Source organism: Mustela putorius, unplaced genomic scaffold, assembly GCF_011764305.1.
Source record: "Mustela putorius furo isolate JIRA1106 unplaced genomic scaffold, ASM1176430v1.1 tig00003896_pilon_pilon_pilon, whole genome shotgun sequence".
NCBI lineage: Eukaryota > Metazoa > Chordata > Mammalia > Carnivora > Mustelidae > Mustela > Mustela putorius.
In genome coordinates this window covers 9650759-9677184 of record NW_025422045.1, presented here as the reverse complement: position 1 = coordinate 9677184, position 26426 = coordinate 9650759, and the positions used below count along the sequence as shown (strand labels likewise).

The following is a 26426-nucleotide window of genomic DNA, read 5'->3' as shown; positions in this document are numbered from 1 at the left end:
GATTCTTAGGTGGTATCCGACTGGATGGGCTTGGTTATGACACTGTTAACGATTAACACCCAAATCCCCGTGGCTTAAAATGATAGATAAAATGATAGATGATTTTATTCCTTGTTCATTTGACATGCCGTCCTCTGCCAGGACCCAGGCTGTTGGAGCAGGGACTCTGCAGTGCTGTTGGCTGCCGAGCAGAGAGAAGAGGGCTTTGCTTAATGTCACACAGATGCCTCGGTAATCACAATTCACAATTCACTCCAGTGTATTATCAGCACCTGATTACCTCATATAAGAATCACCTGGAAGACGTGTTCTAACTTCTAACAGACTGCAGAGCCCCAGCATCGGTCTCAGACTCAGAAGACTTGGGGAGGGGACTGGAGAATGTGCGTTTTAAAAAAAAGATTTCATTTATTTATTTGAGAGAGAGAGAGATGGAGCACAAGCAGGGGGAAGCGGCAGAGGGAGAGAGAGAGAAGCAGGCTCCCCACTGAGCAGAGAGCCTGACATGATCCCCGTCCGGGGACCCCAAGATCAGGACCTGAGCGGAAGGCAGATACTTAACCGACTGAGCCGCCCAGGTGTCCTGGAAAATGTGCATTTCTAACTAGTTCCCAGACGAGGCTCATACTGCTGCGTTGGGAACTGCGCTTTGAAAACCACTGATCTACCTACCTGCTGCTGGAGAAGGTTACACAGCATGACACCTAACAGGTGCCCCCTGTTGGTATTCAGCCAGCAAGGAGGGGGAATCAATCTGTGCAATCCCCCATCTCCTTTTTCCTTTTGGTGGGGGAGGTAATGCCCCCGGACTTCCTGGAGGGGTTGTCTAGCCCTTTCAGTGCCTGCTTAGAAAGCTAGAGCCCTGCGTGTGGTTTTCATCCAAATCGAGACCTGGAGAGATGAGCCAGCAGCTTCAGGTATGCGGCTGTTGGCCCCCCCCCCGGCCTCACTGAGGCCTGGGGGTGGGGGAGGAGTTGCTCAGTTTCTGGGGAGGGGGACTGCGCAGGCCCAGTGGGGTCCATATGATTGGCCAGGGATGGCTAAGGGGGAGCCTCAGCGGTGCCTCGGATTGAACTCCAGCAAAGTCCTCACACTGTGTTTTGGGGGCTTAAGGTACTCTTGTCTTATGATAGCGGTTGTTTTATACAGTGGATGGTTATTTAAATGTAAATTTAGCTCTTGCTTCCTGACTTCCTTGCTCCTCACCTCTTGTGTTCAGTATTTCCTGGTAGGGGGCGGGGTCCACGAGCAATCCCCTCTTAGCTTCTCTCCTCTGAAATGCCGGATTTTATTTTTGTTGTTGTTGTTGTTTAGATTTTATCTCATAATCCTAAATTTAACTCTGCAACCCAGCTAGACTTGGAGGTGAAAAGGCTTTCATGAGACCCTCCCTCTTGAATGGTGCCTGTGGAATTGTAGGTTTTCAGTGATTTTTCCCTCAGGGCGTGAGGATGTTTCTCTGTTGTGTTCTGGAATTTGTCATCCCGTGTGTGCTGTCGTCTTCCTAGCATGGGTCTGGGTGTGGAGTCATCGTCATTCACACTGTTTGCTCCTCAGAAGTGTACATCTCGTTCAAGCAAAGGATTCATGTGCTTCATCAGTTATGGAAAATTCTCAGCCATGTCTCTTCTAATATCTCCTGTCCTTCTATTGAAGTCCAACATATTGGAGACTCGTGTCATTCCTTCTCTCTCCTAAGCTCTTATGTTTCATCTCTGTAGCTCTCCATGCTATATCTTGGAGATTTCTCTCAGATCCATTTTTTCAAATCCTTTCGCTCTGCTAATTAACCTGCCCGTTGAGGTCTTAATTTCAACAACGGCGTGTTTCATTCCTAGGATGTCTGTTGGTCCTTCTTCAGATCCATGTGTTCACTGTTTTATTTTTTCTCCATAGTGTCTGTTCTTTCATTATGAATTCTACTCTTTCAGTGATTGCTTTAGTTATTTCAAACATATTTCTTTTATAGTCTCAGATGGTTTTATCTTGAGCTATTCATTCTATATGTCAAGATAATTCTGTGTGGAGTCCATGAGTTTGACTCAAGCTCCTAGAGTATCAGTTCTGGGGGTGGACACTGCTTATTCTCCCCTGTGGTGGATCCCCCCCCCCATATCAGTTATAATTTCTTTTTCCCTTTTTTAAAAAATCGCTGTGAACTCTTGAGCTTTTTTCCCTCTTCCCCCACACCCTGGAGGGGTGCATGTGCCCCCTACATCAGTTCTGCGTTTTCTTATTAGGCACACTAATGGTTTTCAGTGGCTCACGACCCATTTTTGCATCTCTAACTTGGTTTGGGATTCCGCATTGAGACTGGAACTTTGGCAAAGGCTTGGAGTTTTTCGTGGTTTTGTTTTCTGGGTTTTTTTTTTTTTTTTGTTGTTGTTGTTGTTTTGCCTTTTCCTTTAAAAAAATTGATGTGAAATTCACATAACGCAATAGTAATGGTTTTGAAGTATACGCTTTGTGGGGGTTAGTTCATTGACAGTGTTGTGCTCCTGTCACCTCTGTCTAGTCCTGAAAGGTTTTCATCATGCCTGCAGGAGACCCTGGACCCATGAAACGTTGACTCCCCATTCCCCCGTCCTGGTTTTTTGTTTCTTGTGGAAGACTTCTTACTCATGCAGAATCCTGTGTTTTTCACTCGGCTGGTGGGTGCATTTTCAAGTTTCCCCTGCACAGAGCTGGCAGGTCCCAAGGCCACATCTGCCCCTGTGTGTGGGTTAAATCCCAGGCTCCCAGCCGAGCTGGGGACAGCAGCTAGCTAGACCCCCTGTTCTCTGGGCTACCTTAGCTTGAGCATCTGCCCTTTTGTACCTGCTCTAACCCTGCCCCACCCCGCTTCCTACCCCGGCCACTTTCTCTTACACTTGGGCACTTACCTTTCTTTCTCTCATTTGAGCACAGTTAGATATCTCTATTTTTATTTATTTTATTTTTTATTTTTAAAAGATTTTTATTTATTTATTTGACAGACAGAGATCACACGTAGGCAGAGAGGCAGTCTGGGCGGGGGTGGGGGGAGTAGAGAGCCTGATGTGGGGCTCAATCCCAGGACCCTGGGATCATGACCTGAGCTGAAGGCAGAGGCTTTAACCCACTGAGCCACCCAGGCGTCCCCTCTATTTTTATTTTTTATTTTTTGTACTTTGGGAGAATTTTTGTAGCAGAAGGGGCTACTTTGGCCTTTCTCCATGTCCCTGGAATTCCATGCCCCTGTTTTCTAGTGAGCAGTGGGATGCAGGGGCTTCATGATCAGACCCAGTGACATTTAGTTCAGTGCTTCCCTGGACTGACCGCTGACTTCCAACAACACTAATAAAACAGTGTCCCGTCTGGAGGCTGACCCACCACTTTTCCATACAGTCTGTTACTTGCTCCTCACGGACTGGTGGAAGGTCACAAGGGCCTGGCACAGCAGGAAGAACAGACGCCAGGGGAACCTAAGCCCCTTTTCCGATGGAGTGCAGCCCAGGAACTGAGATCTGTGTGCCCTCCAGTCCTACCCTTCCCCTCCTGCAGAGGGTCTCCTGCTGGCCAGAAGAGGGAAGTGGGGGGTCAGATGAGGGGGTGGGTGAAGAGGTTTGTTTGGAGAGGAAGGGACAGAAGCCAAACTGGTTTGATTTAAAATGTTTGCTAAGGTAGCACACCAGGATCAAAGTAGGGAGTTGGGGATTGCTATGTGTGTGTGTGTACACGTAGAGCTGTAGGTCTTGCCTGAAAGTCCGGCCTTTCCTCCTGTAAAATAATTCCCTGCTGACCCCCTAAGAGGCTCCCCTGGGATTGCTGCCAGCTGCCAGTGCCAGAAACACTGCTGACGCTGCTCCCCCAAGTCACCAGCACCTGGTGCTGAGCCTTGCTGCCTGGACCAACCTTCATCCTTCCATCTGTCCATCCATCCCTCCATCCATCCACATTTATTAGCTCTCTAGGCCTTGAAGGCACGCTGAGTCCTGGGGATAGAGAGATGGATAAGAAGTGTATGGTCTAGTGGGAAATAGATATATTTTAAAAATTCCAACGTAGCATGATAAGCATCTTAAATAAGCAAGCATTTTAAATAAGTAGTCAAGGAAACGGAGGGTGTCACCAGGTGGGTGGAGGTGGCTGGGGAAGGCGGGGGGATATTGCTGTTCAGCTGCCCCAACATGTCCTCACCAAGTGGCCAAAGTCGGTGCAGCCACCTCGATCTCATGCCCAGTTTCACGGGTTTAGAACATTGGTTTAGGACGCCCAGAGTGGCTGAGCTCCACCTGATGATTCTCAGTGACCAAACTCCTAAGATACTGATGCTTAACCCTGCAGCAGATGATGTCATTTACAGTGAGCACACCCGACATGGGCTCTTGTCCACCTGTTAGCGCTTTTTGGCCCTCGTGAAGGTTCTTGAACAAGTAGATTTATGGTAACAGCACCAAAGCCCAGCAGCTTCTCTGGACAGCTGTCCTGTTAGTACCTTGTTTAGGTTCCTCTGATTTTGCTCTAGAGTACCACTTGTCTGAGAGCCATGTGGCCCCCTCAGTCAGTCTGTCCCACTGGTTGTGATGCTGCCTCGTCTGTCCATCTATCCCATTCCAAAGTGAGCTCGCGAAGCTGAGGGACCATGTCTCCTATGTGGGTTGTTGCCAGGCCCAGACATAGTGCTTGGAGCTCAGTGCTGAATAATTACTGAATGGGTGAGAAAGAAATTGTGTGAATAAAATAGACTCAGACCCCCAGCACTGAGAGACCTCTCTGGGAGAAGCAACCATAATAACTCTGTCTGGGGAATTATAGGGTGGTGGTGGTGGGGCGTGGGTGAGGGAGGGGGATCAAAAAAGACTTTAAGATTTTAATTAGTAGAGAGAAAGCATGAGTACGAATTGTGGGGGGAGGGGCAGAGGGAGAGTGAGAAGCAGGCTCCCCATCAAGCAGGTAGCCCAATGTGGGGTGTGATCCTGGGACCCCATGATTGTGACCTGATCTGAAGGCAGACGCTTAACCATCTGAGCCACCCAGGGACCGGGTATGCCTCCGAAAAAGAATCCTTGAAGGAGGTTGGTTTTGAGCAGAGTGTCAACGATGAGTAGGAACTTAACAGGAGGGCAAGGAGATGGGCATTGATTAAGACAGACCCTGAGTTTTAAAGCTCGTTCTGTCCCCTGGGTGACTGTCCCCTGAGCATGGTATTTTGTCATCTGTAAGATAAGACAGGGCTGTATTAAGGACCTGCCCCTTTGGGCGTGAGTGGACGAAATGAGTTACCACGAAGAAAGCATTCTGGATGGAAGCTGGCATGCAGTGAGGGCTCAGTAAATGGTAGCTACTGCTGTTTGTGTCCTGTGTGCAAGGAGGGCACTTTGTGGCCAAGGAGCCAGCATGAGCGCAGGTGAGAGAGAGCAGCTGAGATCAGGGCAGCGTCAGCAGGCCTCTGTGGCCAGAGCATGGGAAGCATAGGAGTGGTGCTTGGAAGGGCCGGGTGTGGACGGATCTGGACCCTTAGCACTGCACAGACAATCTCATTGAAGGGGGAAAGCAGCCAGTGACATGCTGGGGGGTGTCAGGGAGCCATTGCTCTGGGACAGCAGCATGGAGGGATGGCTGAAGGGGTGAAAGACCCATCCGGAGGTCCCTGGGGACAGGGTGAGCCATGGATGGGGTGAACTGTGGATAGCCGTGCTCAGGCACCCTGGTCAAGAGAACATGGGAAATCTGGGGTCTGGCTGGCTGCATTTTGCTGGCCTAGCCCCAGAGTTTCCCCCACCTGCAGCGAGGGCCAGCAGGGTCCTGTGTGCTGACGCAGCGGTGGAAGGATCAAGGCACTGCTGCTTAATTACCTGCTGCAGCTGTAATGGAAACTCAGCTATCCAGACCGGGCAGCCTCCGAGGGGAAGCCTCGATTAGCAGCAGAGCCGCTGGACGTTTATCTAAAGTCCTCTTCCTGGGTGTCCAGGGCCCCAGTTTCTGTCTTCTGAATTCCATTAGTATCTATGGGATGCCAGCTCTGATTTCTGGCCCTTGTTGGGGTTGGCTGCTTCTCTGATGTTCTCACGGCGGCTGGCCCCAGCTGACTTCCATCCATCTCCTTCTTCCCTCCCTCCCTGCCTCCACCATGCTGGCCTCCTTGCTGTCCTGGGTGTGCCTCACCGCAGCACCCAGGAAACCCTGAGCACTATCCCCTCTGCGGGAGTGTTTTTCCCCCAGATAGCCCCGTGGCTCTCTCCCTTCTTTCACTCCATCCTCTTCTCAAAGGTTGTATTATCAGAGTCTTTCCTGACCACCCTCTCTGAAATAGCAGTCCCACCAACCATCTTTCTGTACCCCCCCATCCCGTTTTGTTAATTAGTGCTGTTGCTGCCTGAAACAGAGATGTAGACCTTGCGTATTTTTTGTCTCCCCAGTTAGATAATGTGCTCAGTAAGGAACAAAGGACGTTGATTTGTTCCTAGTTGAAATCTCTACTCTTATAGCAGTACCTGGCATATAGTAGGTGTTCAATAAATGAAGAATGATTGAATGAACACATGAACTCTAAGCTCCCATGGGCAGGAGCTCCCCTTTCGTAAACACACCACATGTTATGTGGGCTACGATGGCTCACAGTGTACCATGCAGAGTAGGGGCTCAGAAAATAGTGATCAGGTACCACCAGTGCATTCCCCTGCCCCCTCCCAGAGTTCTGATCCTTCCTTCCTGTGCCCCCCACTGCAGCATTCTGTACCTTGCTTCCCTGAGGTCTCATTGTGGTTTCTGATCCTTTCTGCCCCAGCCAGGCTCTTTTTTTTTTTTAAAGATTTTATTTATTTATTTGACAGCGAGGGATCACAAGTAGGCAGAGAGGCAGGCAGAGAGAGAGGAAGGGAAGGAAGCAGGCTCCCTGCCGAGCAGAGAGCCCGATGCGGGACTCGATCCCAGGACCCTGAGATCATGACCTGAGCCGAAGGCAGCGGCTTAACCCACTGAGCCACCCAGGCGCCCCTCCAGCCAGGCTCTTGAATTCTGCATGCTGTCTCCCTCTGGGACTTTGTACCAGCTGCCCCTGCTCCCGGAACCCCTTGGTCCTGCTTTCTGTAGAAGCTCTTGGAGACTCAGTGCAGAGCTGAGTGGTCTCTGGGGGTCTCCACCACACATCTCCCTCTCCCCTCCCAGTCCTGATCTCAGCCCTGTTTACCCCCTAACTGCCCTTACTTATTCTCTCTCTCCCTGGACAGCCTGAAAGCCATGGCTGTGGGACCCCTGTGTCCCTAGCACCCAGCACAGGGCCCAGCAGGGACACATGCTTTCCATAGTGCCTTGTTCACTAGAAGAATGCCATGTGGGTTGGCTTTTCCTGAGGACCCTGAAAGGATATCCGAAGGAGTAGTCTCTGGGTGGGAACCTGAGATCCCAGAGTAGAGGGTGGCTTGCCCCAGTTAGGGTCCTTGTCCCCATTTCCCCCCTCCCCCTTGGGTCCACAGAGCCCCCAAATTCTGATGTCTGCACCCAGTGTCACCCATGTGTGCAAAGAGCCTGGGGACCCTGCTCTGAGGCTCTGCAGGGACTTAGCCCACTGTCTCAGATCCTAGGAGGCTAACTCTGTGGGTTGGAGGTGAGCTTCCAAGACACGAGGAAGCAAAATTCCCAGGCAATGCTTCTTGGTTTGTGAAGCTCCTCCTTCCCTCCAGGTCTTTGTAGCACAGAGGTTTCAAAAAGTGGCCCTTAATGGGATTTTGTGGATGACAGACAGGCCAGGCCCCAAGTCTCCCCTACTGTTTGCTCTTTGATTAAGGGAAGCTGAGTGGCTTCAGTGAAGGTGAAAATGACACATCAGAGTCTCCCATGGCTCTCAGTGTCCATTCAGTACTCTTGTCTTTGAAGAGCCTTGATCAGCTGCCCATCAAGTGGATGGGGTGGGGACCAGCTGGGCATGGGAACCAGCTCATACCATTCTCGGTGGGCATTGACCAAGACTCATGGAAGGCTCAAGAGCCCAAGCCCCTTGCCTTGTTGTAGGCACCCATCCCACTGCCCCTGCCTTGTCCATACCTGGGGATAAGAATGAAAATATTTAAAGACATGTTTGGCACTTCTACCGATAGGTTAGAATGGAATTAGGGCTGGGGTGCCTGGGTGGCTCAGTGGATTAAGTGTCTGCCTTCGGCTCAGGTCATGATCTCAGGGTCCTGAGATCGAGCCCCGCATGGGCTCTCTGCTCAGCAGGGAGCCTGCTTCCTCCTCTCTCTCTGCCTGCCTCTCTGCCTACTTGTGATCTCTGCCTGTCAAATTAAAAAAAAAAAAAAAAAAAAAGAATGGAATTAGGGCTATAGAGGCCTGTTGGGGTGCTGGGGGTTAACAGTATAGGTGCCTGATTATGGGTAGGTGGGAGACTGGGGAAGGGGCAGGGGTGGCAGCACCAACTAGAGCAGAAGTATTTAGTTGTTTTAATATTTACTGCCCTTCTCCCCAGTCTAAGTCCTGGCCTGAATCTGAAGATGTGATAGGTCTGGACCACCCATGATATACGGATGCTTGAGTATCTGGCTGTGTGCGCACGTGTGGAGGCTACTCCCAGCCCACGAAAGTGGTGTCCCGGGGTGCCTGGCTGGGACTCCTGATCTTGACTCTGGATCTTGAGGTCGTAAGTTTGAGCCCCACATTGGGTACAGAGATGACTTAAAAATCTTTTAAAAAAAGAAAAAAAAGGGAGTGTCTGTGTGGCATGTCGTGCCAGACAGTGTACAGGTCAAGAACACAGATCCTAGAAGGGGAGTGAATTACTTAGCATCTCTGTGCCTCAGTTTACTCAATTGTAACGTGGCGTAGCAATGTTACCTTTCTTCACAGGGTTGCTGTGAGCATTAAATAAGTGAATACATGGTAGGAGTTGTGACAGTGTTGGCTTTGACTCTTACATACGCACTGGTGTATTTGTGAGTACTGGGTTTTTCATGTGTGACGGGCTCCCCACCCCACGCGTCAGGTGTGCACACGTGTGTTCTCAGCATACAGACTTGCTGTGTGTGTATGCGGCAAGTCTGCCAACAAAAAGGGCCCTGTAGCCCGCTTGCCGGGCATAGAGCCGCAAGCTCCTGTGTTTAGGGAGTGTGTGTGTCCACGTCTCCCCCAGTCCTTCTGAGAGTCACCTTCCCCATCCTGTTTTCCCCTTTCGCTTTCTCCTTTCCAAGCAGCCAGTGGTACTGAATTGTCACCAAGGGAGCCAGAATTGTGTCTTTGCTCTGGATGGGGGAGAGGGGGGAGCAAATGACGTCATCAGTCGCCTTCCGGGATGGAGCAGACCTGGAGCCAAGGGCAAAAGTCAGGGAGGCCTTCTGCCACCCTCTGTGGGGCAAGGAGCCGCCCCTCCGGCCCCTTTTATCCTTGGCTGAGCGAAGGCAAGGAGAGGGAAAGTCTCAAATCTGGGAGCCAGGGGGACCCCAATTTAAAGGCAGCCCCCATCCCATTGGCCTGGTCAGGTGGAAGGACCAAGGCCTTGGCCTCTGTGTGTCCACAAGGTTCCATCACCAAACAAACTGCAGAGGCTTGATAGTAAATCAGCCGCGAGTGTGATTTAGAAGACTGTTTGTTTGCTCAGCTAAGCTTTTGGCAAGGTAAATGCATAAGCTGCAGAAAATCTCTCTGAAACAGCCGCAGGGCTCAGACGCCCTTCAGCCCACCATAAAGGATTCTCAAAATTATATGGACTAGATTAGTATCTCTATTACATAAAACCATTTCAATGCCTGCTCTGGGCTTTGGGAATAAAGTCACCGGACAGACCTTTTGTTGCCGTGCCCCGCCAGCCTGTGGTAATTGAAGATTTCCCTTTAAAAGTGTGTCAGGTGGAAAGAGCTCCTAATTTACTAAGTGGAGGGGCCTTTGTTAGGGAGAGTGATGCTTTGTTCTGCCTGTCCCTTTTAATCTTGTTTTTGCACAATGGACTTATTTAAAGCATTGCCAGCTGAGTTGGTTCTAGGGTGGGAAGGAGGGCGAGAGGGCTTCCTTTCCCTCTGCCGTCTGCGGTTCTTCTCCTCCTGGTCTTGCTTTTCCCTTTTCTGAGCTCCGGACTCGATCCCGTCGGGCAGGCACAAGCCCTGGGACAGACTTTGTGGCTTTGTGGCTGCTTTAGTCTTTTACTGATTCTCCTTTTTTAATTGCCTCTCTGCTTGAAACCCCAGAGGCAAGACCCAGGCTTGGGGCTGCTGGTTGCTGGTGTGCATCGAGATGAGGTCTTCAGCCCCTGAGTCAAATGCCATCTGGTGCCTGATGGGTTGGTTTGGGTTGGAGGGCCTCCCTGGTCCTGGGGCACAAGGTAGCATTTGTCGTTCGGAGAACCCTCCCCGGCGCTGGCTTGGGGCACTGGGCTTTTGCCTCGAGCATGGAGCTACCCCCCTGGGGCTTGAGGCCGCTGCGGTGCTGTCAAATGCGAGCCCCTACCTGGCTTCCAGAGACAGAGTTCTCCTCACCCACTCGGCCATCCTCTTACTGTGCTTCCTTGTGGGGAATTGGTCAGAAGATCTATAGGCTCTGAGCTTCTGTGCAGTGCGAGTTCCAGTGATGGAGATGGTGGGGCGGAGGGTTTTCCCATCACCAACAAGAGACCTAGGACTGAGGTAATAGCTTGAAATGGAAACAAGCAACTGGAAGGAGAACCAAACAGGCAACATGAGATCAGAGTCAGGGAGATCTCTGGAAAGTTGAAAGGGGGTGGACATAGGTATTGCTGGGCTGACTGTGACAAGTTCCATGCGGCTGAGACGTCCCCGAAGCTTCCTGAGGGCAGGACCTTTCAGGGCGGACACAGGCCTTCACAGTTTCTCCTGAAGATCTAACTACCAGGGGGAGTGGGAGAGGGGAAGGAGAGGCTCCCAGTGACCCCAGACTAGGTGGAGAGCCTTGTTTGGGCTCATTGGGCCCGTTTGGAACACGTCCTCCATAACGACCTCCTTTGGTGGGCATTCGCCTTCACAAGGGGTGCATCGAGAATCCCTGGGGGGGGGGGGCTTATTTTTTGGTGTCAGCCTGTCACATAATTCATCTCATTTTATCCTCAAGATGACTTCCTAGGAGCTGTTCCTCTCTTGGACACGGAAAGCCCAAGAATGTAAATGTTTTGCACAAGGGCTGACAGCCAGTAAGTGGTGAGCTGGTTTCCACTGACTGGTGTTGAGGAACCTCACATTTAAAAGTGTGGAGCCCCAGTCCTGGCCAGGGCAGGGGTGACCTGTCATTAGTACTTGGGCTCAGTAGCAGAGCCCTCGGCTCAGGCTCTTCCACTCACTGAGTTGCCCAAGATACTTCATTCCCTCCTCATTCCCTGTGCAGACTTCCTCTTGTGTCCAAAAGTGGGAGCATCAAGCCTGTCCTGCAAGGGATGGGGCTTTGTCATTGTGAGCCCCGTTAGGGACAGACCCCTAACAGGTCAGGCAGTGGGAATAACCATCTTCTCCTCCCCTACCTCTTCTCTTCCTGCTGCTTGATCATCTTCCTAGCTAATGCTTACATGGCACCGACTCTATGCCAGGCCTCACTTCTGTATTATTAACTCAATCCCCACAACACCCTGATGAAGTAGCGACTAGTCATATTCTCAGGTTTGTGGAGGAGGAAACAGAGGCTCAGAATGGTTGCCTAACTTTCCCAAGGATGCCCAGCAATGAGGCAATATGGCCAGAAGCCAAACCCAGGTATCTGGTGTGGGTCCCATGCTCCTAACCATTCAGCCGGTGGTCTGCAGGCTTGGCTGCTCCAAGGCCACCTCTGGAAGCTTCTGGTATCTCTGGAGGTTGAGAGCAGGTAGTATTTAGCTGAGCTGGCTATCTGTCCTGCTTAGTTCTATGTTTCCTGTTTTCCTCTGTGATGAAGCCTTGTCTAAGGGATTCTGCCATGTATCCTCTCTTTGCCTCAGTTTTCTTATCTGTGTAATAGGGTGGTAACAGTACATTCCAGTTAGGCTTAAGAGGATTAGGTTTAGTAAGTTCATGTGGAATGCTTAGAACCAGGCTTGGCACACAGTAAGTGTTTAATAAGAGCTCTTGTTATCTAGTATGGCAGGATAATGCAGAGAGACCTTCCCTGCTAGGCTGAGGGCCTAAGGCATCCCAGGTTTCAGATCTGGGAAGAAGCCCTGCGTGTGTAAGCATAGGGTTGGGAGGTGGGGGGCATATGGGCCCTTCCCCGGACTTCCTCATGAAAATGGCTGAAATTGTCAGAAAGAAGATCAAATAAACTTTACCTGGCTCCTGGTATGCATCAGCTTTGTACATGCTGAGCCCCAATCTTGGCCTACTGGCTCCAGGGCGCTGCGCAGATTGTCACGAAGACGGGAAGTCCATGTCTGCATTCCCGGGGAGCTGGGGTGCTGTGTGCAGGTGGCCCAGAGAGGGGGTCCAAGCATCTGTGTCTGGCAGTGCCCTTTATTTTCCTAGGGGCTCGGTGCATTTCTAAATCACCAGCTAGTCTTACAGGTCTTTGTTGATGTGTCTGTCTCCTCCTGTCTGCTGAAACGAGCCTCCATCAGGGGTGGACAGTGTGACCTCTGAAGGTCACTGGCAGCCCAGAACTCCGGGGCATGGCTGGGTCTGGGGAGGGCTCACCGTGTGCAGAGAATGGCAAACCGAGTTCCGGGCGGCCTCGCGCGTGCGCTCTCTTTCTCTCACTGAGTCTGTGATAGCAGGGTCTCCTTTGAGCAGAAGACAAAGCTGGCAGGCCTCACCCACCCGTATTTACCTTGATGGAGCTTTAAAACGCTGCTCTGACATGTGTACAAACCGCACGTGGAGCAACATGGACGCCTCAGCTGGAGGTCTTAATTACCTGCTCAGAACAAGAGGCGCTTCTAAGATCGGGAAGCTGCCTGTGCAAAGTGGTTCATTTCCCGGAGCAGGGTGCAGAGCAAGGGGAGCCATATGGCCCAGCGGTGGAACAGCTGTCCCCTGAGAAGGAACCATTCGGGAGCTTCCACCATCTGGGCGAATTATGAGACTTGTAATTCTCCCACATATGTCTCGGCAGCCCACCAACCCAGCAGTCAAGCAGGGGGACGATGGAGAGCGATGGACCGTCCCCGTGCTCAGCGTGCGGGCCTACTGCATGGCTAGCCATCCCCAGTAACCCCCAGTCTGCAGCTGCCCCCTTGCTGCGCTGCCCTGGCCAGGGCCTGTCCCTGGGCCTGTACCCGGCTGGCTCCCCTGGGATGTCTACCACTTTCCCTGGACAGCTGGGTCTTCCACTTCCTCCAGGAAATATCCATGTCATTCCTTTAACTGAGGCCGCCACTCGCCTCTTTGGCAGGGCTGGGAAAAATCTAGTTGAAGAGTTTTTAGTGGTGTGGGGCTGTTGTATTTTCTCTGCTCTATGATCCGTGCTAGGTTAAAAAGGGCCAGAGCTGCCTCTCCTGCCCACAGAAGAAAACTCAACCTGGGAAGGCTCCCTCTGGGAGAGTGAAAGGTGATGAGAGAATTCTGGTTGGCTGGAACCATTACCATCCTTCCCCCAAAGTGGCCCTCTCCTGTCCCCAGCTCCCCAGCTGGTTGGAATGATGAATACAGTCTGGTGTGTTCTCATTCCAAATGATAGCTCTCTTCTTTGGCACGAGCAGCCTATCCAGTGGGGCAGAAGGAGAGCCACGTGTGGGGTCCATGGCATGCCAGCCCCGTGACAGGTGCTCCTCCGATCTCCTGGCAAGGGTTGTGGTGGGCTGTGCCATCCCAGTTCACAGAGGAGGAAGCAGAAGTGCTGAGAGGCCAAGTAACTGGCCAGAGGTCCTTGAGCTGGGACTGGGAAGAGAAGACTCCAACTTGGGGTCCATCTGACTCCAAAGCCAGGGCTCTTTCCTAGAGACTGACCCAGACCTTGACAGAGGCAGGTCTAGCAAATTGGTGTTCGTGGAGGGCGTGCATCGTAGGACAAAGGCGTCATGCAGACTGCTCTGTCTTGGGGCTTCTCAGTATCTCTCCCACTGATGAGCCAGGACTTTTCATGTTAGAGTTTCGTGCGTGATTTTCTGGTCTCCAGAAGGTTCCTGCTACAATGTAGCCCTTTTCCCTGAGGAGGGGATATATTAACCTCCATGCTCCCCCAGGATGGAGAGAGGTTAGTATGGGCAATAGCGGAGAGGAGACCTTGGTGGAGGATAATAGCACCCTCTCCCCTTTAAAACTCGATCTGAAGCCAGCTCTGTCCCTATCCTGATCCCCACCTGCCTCTTAAGAGGATACCCCAACTTGACATTCCACAGTCAAGACCTCACAGCTGATCTAAGTGGGTCGGCCTTTCTCTGACTGCCCTAGTGCCCTGCCAGGCATCCCCTCAGGGAGGGAACATGGCCTGTGGTCCCCTCTGCTTCCCTCATTCTCTGGCCTGTGGGGATGGGACATGGGCTTAAGGTCCCGCCGTCTCCCCAGCCAGAAGACTGTGCTCTCTTCAGAGGCCCAGGGCAGGCTCTGGCTGCCCCGCTGTTTAACTTGGGGAGCTTTGCATGCATTATGTCCTTGTCTCCTGTTCTCCTCTCTTGACCCCTCAACCCCCCACTTGGGGAGGTTGCCTGGAAGGCCTGCAAGGCACGGTTTGGGTCTGAATATTTTGGTGTCTCTCTGGAGCTAACGGGCAATTGGAAGGTTGACCATTTCAGTGTCTGTCAGGAGGGGACTTTGGGGAAATCAAAATTGCCTCTCCCCCAAGAGGCTGGGTCAGCGGTGGGCGGGGCGGGGGGGGGTTGCTTACTCATGGATCTCTGATCTCCGGCAGCAGAAGGGCTAATCCCAGCCTTTAGGGACCACCTTTCTGGTTCCCCCTCCCCAGAGACAATGAGACCTGGTCCCAGGAATGGCAAGCAGCTCTAAGCCTACTGGGCCTGTTGTTCTGATGTTGGTGTGACAATGGCCATCAATCAGTAAAGCAAAGGAGGCCGGAAGTGAGAACCTTCCTGCTTAGCTTCCCCCAACCCCTCCTCCGTCATGCACCTCCTTTTTCCTTGTGTGGAGGTCACTTGAGAGTCCTCCTCTAGTTACACCCACTGAGGAGGGAGGCCTGCAGGTGACAGCTGCGTCCAGTGACCTTCTGAGGCAGCCAAGAACTGGCACTCGGTCCTGAGATGGCTGTCTCCCTTCCCCTTTGTCTTTGGGTCAAGCTGCACCTTGTTCTCCACATGCAAGGGTGCCTTCGTGCTGGGGGGGTGGTTCTCAGGGAGGACTTTCAGGGGTTGTGTGTGAGTGAGATTGTGCTCCGGTGGTAGAAGGCGGGGGAGATGCACCAAGGGGACCGTGGGCATTGGGAACACACACTAGGGAGGAGTTTTGTTTTTCTAATCTTCGATGAAATGGGGTAGCTGAGGCTTGAAGCCAAGCTGTGAGACCCACCAGCTCAGAACCCCAGGCTTCATGTCCTGGAGCTGGGGACTGTGAATCTGGACACAGGGTGGATCCTGATTCCCTTCTATTCTGAGATCAGGGAGTTGTGTTTTCGGAATTTCATGGAACCCTGCAGACCATTGATCCTGGACATGGCTGGCTGCTAATCTGCCTGAGCCTCAGGTTCATCATGCATACTCTCAATATGTAAATAGAGCCCCAGGGTTCTGTGTAACATGGAAACCCTGCTGCTATTATGGCCAGAGATGGTGGTTCTGGCTCCGTTTGATTACCTTCGCTGACCGAGAACTCATTCTTTCCTCAGCAAGCCCACGTGGGATTGGACTACTTTCAGTGGAAGAAAAGTATTCATTTGGTCCCAGAGCAAGTCTCTTTCTTCCATATAACAACTTTTTAGATGTTTAAGAAACTGTCTCCTCTCTCTTTTACCCCCTTTTTCCCATGTTCTTTTTCTAGGTAAAACATTTTTTGATTGAGCAATTTATTTTCAAGTACCTCTAATGGGCCATGCTTTGGGCTTTGTGATGGAGAGACAGGGATTAATAAAACAAAAATGGTCGTTCACTCAGGGAACTCACAACACAGCAAGGCATCCTTTGAAGACTTCTCCACTCTCCTCTTGAATGTGAGAAGGGCTGCAGGTCTGGCTTGATCAGAGCAGAAGTGACAGCCCTGCTTTGCTCTCCGTACTTCCATTAAGCTCTTTGTGAAGCCAGGGAAATCACTTAGCCCCCCTGGACACCGTCATGAGGATAGCAGCATTGGCCTACCTCCCTTGCAAGGTTAAGGTGTGGCATCTAACAGGAATTAGAGTTGTATTTTGTTATGCACAAATGCAAGGTGTTATTTACATCTAATACCATGGAGGCCTGGAATGGGGGCAGGACAAGAAGAGTGTTTATTTTGGTAGTGTCCTTATGGCAGTAATTACAACACCTTTTCCAACAAAAGGTGGCACACGTTTGTTGAGTGCCTACTCCAGTGGCTACATAATGTGTTCATTTACTTTTTATTCAGGCAGTGTGTATTGCGTGCTTATTGCACTCCACGCTGGGGCCAGGGATAGAGGTTCAGGGGTCAACAAAAGAGATGCTGTGTTTAACCCCAGGAAGCTAATAGCTTAGAAAGAGACAGGCTTTCAGCAGTTGCTCCCCAGATAAATGGAGGATTCCATTTTCAGTGGGTGCCACGAAGGGGAAGAACATGGGATGCTGAGAGCCACTAGTAGAGACCCCTCCTTCACATGGGAGGACGGGGACATCAGGGAAAAGGGCTGGGATGGAGATCTTCAGGCTGAGGAGTGAAGCCTGGGGTTGGGGCAGGAGCTCTTGGCTGGGCGAACCGCGTGGTAAAGACCATGAGGTGGGGTCGAGATTTACGCACCTAAGAAACCAGAACTTGGTGGAGGGCGGAAGAGAAGAGGCAGGCCTTGTGTGGCCTGGCAGGGCTTCCCTCTTCCCTTTGTGGGCACAGGACTCCTGTTGTGGGGTGGGCGATGCCCCTTGCACCTCTGGCTCCCTGTCTAGATGTTTCTTTTCCAGGGCTCTCTGGTACACAGTGCCCAGCTAAAGCAGACTTTCCTGGATCCAGTTCTGGCTAGGACTCTTCCATGAATTTATGGTGTCCCCTGCCTCCTGTGAGGCATTTGGGGCCTCCTCCGTGGACACTGACAGAGAGCCCTGGCTATGAGCTGCAAATAGGGTGGGGAGTGGGAAAGCAAGTTTGTGGGAAAGAAGGGTCTTGGCACACTGTTAACGTGCTAGGAAGACGTGAGTTGCTCTGGTAACGGACACCTGCCCTCAGGCTGTCTTCCACCCTCTTTGTTTCTCCCTGTGCCAAGGCCAAGGCCGCCTTTACCTGTGGTGCCTGCCAGCTGCTTGTTCTTGCAGACATGAGGGGAAACAAGGCAGCCAACCGTTAAGTGAGTTGCCCTAGTAACTAGCTAGTAAGTGGTGGAATGGAAATTCGAACACAGGAAGCCCAGCTCTAGGGTCCACACTTGAGCGATTCTTCCACACCTTATGTTTTCTGCAGAGCCCTTGCTGTCGTGTGTATTTTGCAGCAAGGAAGGTGTCCTCCTCCTCCTCCTTCTCCAGATGAGAAATTTGGGGCCTAGAGAAGCACTTACCTGGTCTCCTTCTGGGAGGCCTTTGTCAGGGGCCTGGAGGAACAGGGAGCAGGGGCTGGCGACTGTGTGTCCACACACGTGTGCAGGGAGCCACAGAAGCACGTGGGTGTCGGCCCTGATCACCACCTTCTGAAGGCTTGTCAGACTCCATGGCAACCCACACACCACCACTCTGGGCCTGATCTTGCCTCTTGTTGTTTTGCTAAAATGTTTTCTCGAGTGGGTGCTGTTCATGCCCTCTGTAAGTAGGTGCTGTGGGACAGGGGGTAGAAGCATTATTTATGTGTTCAAAGACTGAGTGGTTACTTTTCCTGTACTTTTCTGCCCCCAGGGGAAAACAAGTGCCCTGCCTCTTCAGGCTTTCTGGTTTCTTGAAGCCTGTGTTCTCCGGCACAAGGGGAAGCAGGAGCAATGTGACTCATGCCGCACCATGTGAGGCAGGGGCTCCTGGCCCCCTTCCCAACACAGCTCCTTGCCACCAGGCCTTGAGTAAGGCATGCCTTACAACTCTTAACCTCCAGCAAGCATCCCCCGGCCACAGAGTGTGACCTAGGCTCTGGGCTTTGTCTGTGTTCTGGAAGGAGGATCAGGTAGGATCAGCTGATAGCTAAGCTTGCAAGGTGAGCCCTCCATGAGAGGTGATGTTTAATCATGCCAGCCCTCCAGGAGACAGGCCAAGGGAACGCTCCAGGTGAAGAGAGGCTGGTTGGGGTGGGGGTGGGGTGGCGCGGGGGTGGGGTGGAGCCGGGAGATGGAGGCTCCCCGCCATCTCTGCTGTGGGTGACATTGGGCAAGTACCTTCATGTCTTTGATCTTCTTTGTCCCCATCTGTAAAGTGAGTATGGTAACAGACCTGTCTGGCCAATTTAGGGGAGTTGTGAAAGCAGTTGGAATGGCAAACGTTGTTGGGCTTTAGAAACTATTACATGCTGGGAAAAGTCAGAGGCCGAAATCCATTTTCTCTTTCTTCCATTTCTTCTTTCTGCCCTTTTTCCTTTGTTTCTGCGAATATCTGCTACATTGCCTTCCTCAGTATACTCTGCTAGATAATGGGTCAGGGTTGGGGGAGATAGCAGGGCGCAGATAAAGGAGACCCGTTCTGACCTAGAAGGAGTCTGAGATCGTGTCCCCAGAACTGTGATACAGAGTAGAGCGTGCCACCTCCCTGCCAGTGGGGGTTCAGGGCCAGACGCCTCAAGGGCAAGGGCATGGCCTGAACCCTAGAGAAAAGGGAAGAGAGGTGGATGGGCAGCAACAGGGGAAGGACAGTCCAGCATTCCAAGGGGGAGCTCGTGCTAGTGTGGGGAATGCAGAGAAGGAGGGGAACGAGATGCTCGTGTGTTCTCAACACGCAACTCTGCTGGAATGCAGCTTTCTCTTGAGAGCTGGTGCCCACCAGCTGGGTAGGGTGCCCATTAGCCTCCTTCCTGCAGGTTCCCCTAGGGTGGGAACCTTCCCCTTGCTGCCTGCTACCCCCTAGGGTGGGGGGCGCGGACCTCAAAGGACAGGACCAGCCGGGCCAGGGTGCAGCCCCTGCTCCCCACCCCGCCTCCTCCCTCCTTTTGCTCCAACCCACCCCCCCACCAAGGGCCAGAGAGACTGGGTGTGGACAGCAGACCATCCCTGAAGAGGAAGGGAAGAAGGCAACTTGTGAGCAGGGCCCCGAATTGCTGAGCTAACGAAGAAGGAAAGTGGAGCCAGCAGGGTGAGGGAGGAAGGAGAGGGGTGGGAGAGCAGGAGAGAACACAAAGAGGAAGGAGGGCGGAGGAGGGGACAAGAAGGCAGGCTGATAAAAGTGGGAACGAGGGAGAACCAGGGTCTTATTTGAAAGAATCAATACTGCTCTCTGCGTGATAGAGGAGGAACCACCACCTCGGGAATCTGGACGATTGGATTTTATTGGGTCTCACAGTGTTGTGCTGAGGCCGGTGGCAGCCCTTGCTGCCCGCTACCCCCTTCCCAGGCACGGCAGGGGCCCTGGGGAACTTGCTGTTGTCCAGGCTGGGGGCAACATGGTTCCCCATGGTCATTGTCGGAGAGGTGACTTCCAGGCCCTAATTCAGCAGGAGAACCGACCTGCATGCATTGCTCGGCCCCATGACTCAAACCTTTTGCAAAACTTACTGTCGTGGGCTCCAAGTCCCACCCCCTCCGGCCCATGGTGGTGGCTGGCACCCTCCCTGAGGACGAGTGCATGTGATGCTGTGTTTCCTCTGGTGGAGGATTCTTCTGTATGTTAACAGAAGCCTTCTGCATAGTGTGCTTTATTTTTTACAGTTTAAGTGATATTTATTTTCTCTGCAGACAGTACCCTCACCCAGTTCGATATTCAACCACCAGAAAGGGGATGCCCTCTTAAAGCCTTTCTGCCACGTGCCCCTCCCAGAGGAGACCATGGTCACTGGTTTTTGTCCATCTCCCTAGTGCTGTTTTGTGCACAGTAGAGGAAACAGACGTGTGCACTCTTGTCCAGTGCATGTTCATTTTTCCACCAAAGGCAGCATCTTCTAAACCCTGCTCTACCTTTACTGCTTTTTCCTTTGGCTCTAGTGGATGTTCGCAGTCCAGGAAGAGCGGCTGGTTCCTTTTTTCTTGGCTGCACAGTATTCCGTGCATGGCTGTACCCTCCTTTCTTTGCCCCTTTGCTTGTGGATGGACGTTTTGGTTATTTCCAAGGTTTGGCTCTCCTGGCCAGTGCTGCAGGAAACGATTCTCGTGTTTGTCACTTTCTTAGGTGCAAGGGTGTGGAGATGTTGCTTTCTCCCAGAGATGCAGAGACAGGCCCATGGGTGAAATATTTAGGGGCGAACAGAGTCCCTGCCTGTTCTCCACTCCACTGTTTTTCTGCACAGCTGAAAGCTATTGCAGGACAGGGCAGGGCAGGGCAGTGGGAGGGGGCGGGAAGTGAGGATGAGGTGAAGGGCAGGGGTGTCCTGCAGAGTGATCCAGGGAGGGTCATGGGGTGTTTCTTTCTTCCACCCAAGTCACCAGGGCCAGAGTGGTGACAAGTCCTGTCCTGGGGCAGTGAGAGGCTGTAGACCCCGCTCTGGCAGCTGGAGCCTGAGGAGAAGGCTGGTTAGGGCTGGCTTCCAAGACCTCCATCTGCCCAGGTAAACTGCTTCATGCCTCCCAACTGGGAGGTTTTCTGCTCCTCTGGGAAGCCTTCCCTGCTCACCTGGCCCATAGGCAACATCTTTCCTTTACCCTACTGCCTGCAGGCTTGGGTCTGTTCGGGAGGCTGTACGGAAGAGCGGGGAGAGGAGTGCTGGTTCTGGGCCTGCAGAGTCCTCTGCTTGAAGCCTGGTTTTGCCACCAGGAAGCTGTAGGGATGGCCATAGTGATTTTAAAAATAAAAAGGTCATTTAAAAATAACATTTCCCCCTAATTACTAAAGCATTAAATGTTCAAATAGTGTTATTTGGAATGTAAGGAAACACTCTGGGCTTGGCCCAAGGTCAGGGGTGGTTGGGTCGGTGGGTGGCGGGGGTGGGGGACGGAGTGGATGGAAATCAAGGTCTCTGAACCTGAGCGGGAGAGGACTGCAAAATCCTCGATCAGGGGACCTCAGGTGGTGCAGGCTTTGGGCCTCTGCCTCGTCCCCTCACCACCCACAGTGTTTCTGCAGAGGCTGTGAGTGGTCCCCACGGGGGAGCTGGGGCACAGGCAGAAAACTCTAGACTCTCAGGCCAGGGTCTTTTTAGAGAACTGTTGAGGTTCTGAGGTGGCGGGAAGTTCCTAAATAGCCCAATGAGAAACAAATAGAGCCTGGGCGGTAAAAGGGTATGAATGTGAAGGGGACTGACTTATAAAAACACCAACTCCCCTTTGTGGGACTGCCGGGGAATTTAGGGGTCTTCGGGCTGGGCAAAGAGGCAGGCGGAGAAGGCAAGAGTGCAGAGGGGGGCAGCTGCTGATGGTGACCTTCATGGCTGCCTTTCCTATTCACTTTGCATTATTTTTATTAAAGCCCTAAATCAGTGGTGCTAAGTAGCTCTTGATTTAGCTTCTCAATAGAAATGAGATTTAAACCCAGCAGGATGGCGGGCTGCTCACTGCTGGGGGTGTGGGGCAGTGACAGCTCATATACTTTGGGTGGGGCTCATCATGCTCCTCGGTGACCTCCGCCTGGCTGCAGACCAGAACAAAAGACTAACTTTGACGGAAGGAAGGACACTTCTCCATGGGCAGCACCTTCGGTCCCAGCCATATGCCTCCCAGAAGCTGTGGGGTCCTTTTACTCTGTTTCCAATCTGCTTCTGTTTCCTTTCCAATAGAGAAAAGCTCCCCGAAGGCTTGTTATGTGGAATCAGGAGGAGACGTGGGTTGGGGGACAGGAAAGGGCAAGACGGCAGTTGGGCAAGCTCTGAGGAGGCAGGTCTCAGCTCAGTGAAGCAAAAAGCTTTCTAGTGATCAGAGCTGTTCCTAAATGGAAGGGGCTTCATTGATTCGTTCAGTCGTAGTTTCATCAGGTATATATTGAGCTTCTGCCCCATGCTGGGCCCTGAGGACTTGCTTTCAGAAACTCCTGGGCCAGTGCAGGACATAGTCAACAAAACAGACAGGGGCATGTGACCTGTGCTTTGATGAAGAAAGGCAGGTGCTAGGGGAGCATGTATTGGGAGCACCTCATCTATCAAGGGTGGCTAGGGATGGTTTCCTAAAGTAGGCACCTTTAAAGGAGAGCCAGGCAAAGAGGAAGGGGAGGAGTGGCTCCAGGAAGAAATACAGCATGTGCAAAGGCCCGGAGGTTGAAGAGAGCCTTTCTCACCTGAGGGTGTGGATGCAATTGAATGAGTTTGGGGCAGAGTGACTGCTTTCCTGGCTAGTAGAGGATTGGTTTGGCACAGGATGTAGGAGAGGGGCTCTAAGCTCTAGGCGAGGTGGTAGAAGTGGGGACTCTAATTACTGGGCCCCTTCTGCTCTGAGACGCTGTGATTCTGAGTGTCTGCCGAAGTCCCTGAGTTCAGCACTTCCTGGTGTCCTGTGTGGGCAGCCTCCTCTCAAACCAATTATGATAGTAAGAGTTGGGACTTACGGGGCCCTCACTGAAACCCCCTGTCAACCGCTCAGTTATTTTAGCTAGCCCCCTGCCCATAGCACCCTTTATTTAGGCAATGCTGTTGGCCCTGTTTCACAGATAAAGAACCCAGGGCTTTGCAGTGTTAGGCCATTTCACTTGACTCAAGAGCACAGAACTAGCTGAGTGGAAGACAGGACTCGAACCCAAGTTTGTCCAAGCTGAATTCAGCCCATGTGCTTAATCACGTCCCTCTGCCTGGGGTCTCTCTGCCATCCCTCTTCCCAGCTTCCCAGGGCCCCCTCCTTTGGGCCTCTGTCATGTGTGGCCAGGAGAAGGGGCTAGCTCCTTCAGGAAAGGCAAGTTGCAAGACAGAACCAGGGGACTGGTTTTTAAATCAAAGCACTAAAAAAAAAAAAAATACTCGACAAGCTTCATGTTTTGCTTTCCTTGTAGGTGATGAGGATCAATTTCCCAAAGAAAAAAAAAATCAATCAGTTGGAATGTGTCTTTCTAGAGAAAGCCTGGCATCTGTCAAATGGCAAAAAAAAAGACCCAGAAAAAGATTTTCTTGGGTTGTGTGCTGGGGGTTGCTGACTCAGGCCGTATGCTCCCACATCATTAACAAGTTGAAAAGCTGTTGCTCCTCGCAGGAATGCGGCATTGGTGGTTTGAACAGCTCAGCCAGGAAAATCCTTACAAAGCGAGGAGGGCCCAGTGTACCAGGCATGCCCACCGGCAGCTCCGGGGCCCGGGGGATGGATTAAGGAAATTGACTGCAACACTGGGGCTTTTGTCTGGCCCACTGGTTGGACATGGTTGCTCTACATGGAGACCCCTTAGGGACATCCTAACAAGTTGGCAATTTTAATTGATAAACCATTATTAATAGTTAAGCCATGTTGAGGCAAGCCTCGAGAGGCAGGCTCATGTCTTGGAATGATTGGTAGAGATGCAAGAAAGGTGCCCAGCAGAGTCTGCTGATCTGACACTGGTGTTTGATAATTGATGCCCCCTTTGAGCTCCAGGCTAGAAGTGGGAGGCCCAAACCCCAGACTGAAATCCTTCTTGTTGGGTTTGGCTGTGCGGTTCTTGTCTATTAGCTGGAGTATTATTGGAATTTTTCTAAAGAGGATTTTACTCTGACACCAGGAGATGTCTCTGAGCGGAGTTACGTATTTGACCCAGGTGGACTGGTGTGGCCCACATTGGCGACTGGTGGGCTCAGAATGAAGGGAAAGGAGCGAGAGCCTTTGTAGACCCAGACACATATTCATTCAGCTTTATTTTTTGAGCACCTATCACAGGCCAGGCACTATGGTAGGTAAGGGACATACAATGAACAACAGATGCCCATTCTTTGCTTCGTGAAGTTTATGGGAGGTAGATAAGTGGCATAGAGTAGTCTGTTCTGTACCCTATAGGGCAAGCCACATGCTTAGGAGCAGGGAGGGAACCAACCGAGCCTGAGGGTAGGGAGATGGACAGTGCGGTCAGGGAAAGCTTCCTACAGGAAGTGGCATCCAAGTTATGTGAAGGGTAAGCAGAAGTGGTAAGGGAGCTGGAGAGCTGAGTTGCAGATGGAGTTCCAGGCTCTGTGGAGGCCCAGGGTGGGGAAAGTTGAGACTCATTCACAGCCAGAAGTTCTATGTGCCGAGGAGGAGAGGGCAGGAGGGAGTGCCGTGGCTGGACAGGTGAGAGGGGGAAGGAGGAAGGTAAAGGAAGTTTCCTTCTAGCAGAAAACCCTAAGGAGCAAAATTCCAGTCTGTGGGAGAGGGGAAGGCTGATACCGTACCTGGCACATGGTGGGTGCTTTAGAAATGCATTAGGAATGAAGGTCAAGTCAAACATCCCCTTCTCTGTGAAGCCATTCCCCTGTCCGCCAGCATACAGAGTTGCCTTCCTTCTCTTATAGCCCATCCTGCGCTCTGAACTGGCTGTGATTTCAGCACCAAACACCTTTTATTTTTGTTTTAATTTAGTTATTTCATGGGGGGCAGAGGGAGAGGGAGGGAGAGTCACAAGCAGGCCCTGCGCTAAGTGGGGAGCCCAATGCAAGGCTCCCTCTCATGACCCTGAGATCATGACCTGAGCCCAAACCAATAGTCCGAGGCTCAACTGACTGTGCCACCCCAGCACCCCAGCAGCAGGGACGTTTTAATGCCCTTGCTTCCTGGCCCACTTGCTTGCCTATCCTCCCCAACCACCCCCCGCCCCCGTACTCGGCCACCTACCTCCCTGCTTGTCCATGCACTCAGCTGTTGCCGGCCTCTCCCAGTATTGCTCTGTGAAAGTGGGGACTGTGGCTGACTGGCCGATGGCATTCCCAGCACCTAGCGCAGTGTCTAGCACAGGATAGGTGCTTAATAACTGCTTCTGGAGTCAGTGACCACTCAGCAGTAGGGGCATGGGATAGACAACCTCAAAAAAAATAATTGCTTGGTCCCTAGGTGCCAGGCAGTGTTCTAAGCAGTTTACTCGTATTTGATGGTTTGACTTTGCAACCAAATTTAAGGTAGAGGACCACTGTCCCCATTTCAAGGATGAGAAAACTGAGGCCCAGAGAACTAAAGTAACTTACTCAAGGTCACAACCGGGAAGTGGCAGAACCAGGTTTTGAATCCAGACACCATGGCTGCCAAGTCCATTCTCTGCTCTCCTCCCAGTCTTAGCCCCTGTGGGAATTCGAGTGCAGTCCTTCTGTTAACAACTCCCTGAGAGGCCACCCTGCCTCCCAAGGGTTTAAGAGCAGGCAGGAAGAATATTCACTGCCTGGAACTCCAGATAGTGGCAGGGACTGGCCATTTTTGCATTTTGGACTCCTCTGTGTAATCCCCACCCAGGGGGCCCAGCACACAGCACATGCTGGCTAAACACTTGTCAAGTGAATGCATGTGTGCGTGGGTGCTCGCATGAATGCGCAGAGAGGGCCCAGGAACAGGGAGAACTCTTGGCCTCACCCAAGTTCACATTCCCCCCTGGAAGTATGACCAACAGTCTTTCAGGAGAGAAAGGGCCTGGCAGCCAGACTGTGGCCTCCTTTTGTTCCCGGCTTTTCTTCTCTGAAATTACCATTCTAATTCACCAGTGAGCTAAGCCTGGACCATGGGTCCTCCACATGCCTGGACCTAGTGTCCACGCTTCCAGGCTTCCCAGTGCTACATCCCCCTCCCTGCCTCAGCGAATGAAGAAGCCTCTGCAGGTCTCCTCCTGGCCTTTCTCTCATCCTTTGAGCGGGAAATGAACCTCAGAATGCTTTGGAGCTGTGGCATCCCAGCTCCTGCAGGCAGCCCTGGGAAGAGGAGTGTTAATAACAGCAGCATAAAAACAAAAACAACCAGCAACAATTATAACGGACCTCTGCTTCTAGGTGCTTCGCATGAATCAACTTGTTTATTCTTTGCAATAACTGCAATTTTACAGATGGGGAAACTGAGGACAAGTTTTGTTGCTTACAGACATGCAGCTAACAAGTACTGGAACAGGGACCCAGGCTTTTAGCTGTCAAAGAATAAAACTCAGAAAAGGCACTACCAGATGAAGATGAGTGGCCATGGGCCAGCTTGGCAGATTGGATGGGGGCAGCAAACCCCTGGTTACCTGTCCCGGTCTTGTGTGAGCCTTCTTGGTGCCCATCCCTCCCCCTACCAGCGGGAAGAAGGGGGACCTACAGGCCTATAGGCTCTAGATAAGAAGAGCTCTTGGCTCCCAGCGTCCTTCCGTCTCATCAGCTCTGCAGGTGAAGCTCCTCCTTTCTTTTGTTCTGATTGACTGTTTATGTCCTGGAGCCAGATGTGTCCACAGCAATTCAAAGCCAGCTCAAGATGTGCTGAGAGGGAGGGCCAGCTGTTTTGGCCCTTCGTGGCCATGCAGCGGACTCGGGGGTGGTAGTTGTAAAGGAATGAGTAATCCACATCTGACGAATTGTTCTGTGACTCCCCGACTGAGCACCTGT

General features: G+C 52.0%; 1 protein-coding gene across 4 annotated transcripts in view; it reads left to right on the top strand.

Annotated features, from left to right (window-relative positions):
- The window catches only part of MEGF11 (multiple EGF like domains 11), a 222819-nt gene that overhangs the window by 12733 nt on the left and 183660 nt on the right, over window positions 1-26426 (top strand). The gene's annotated exons all lie outside the window — the stretch shown is intronic.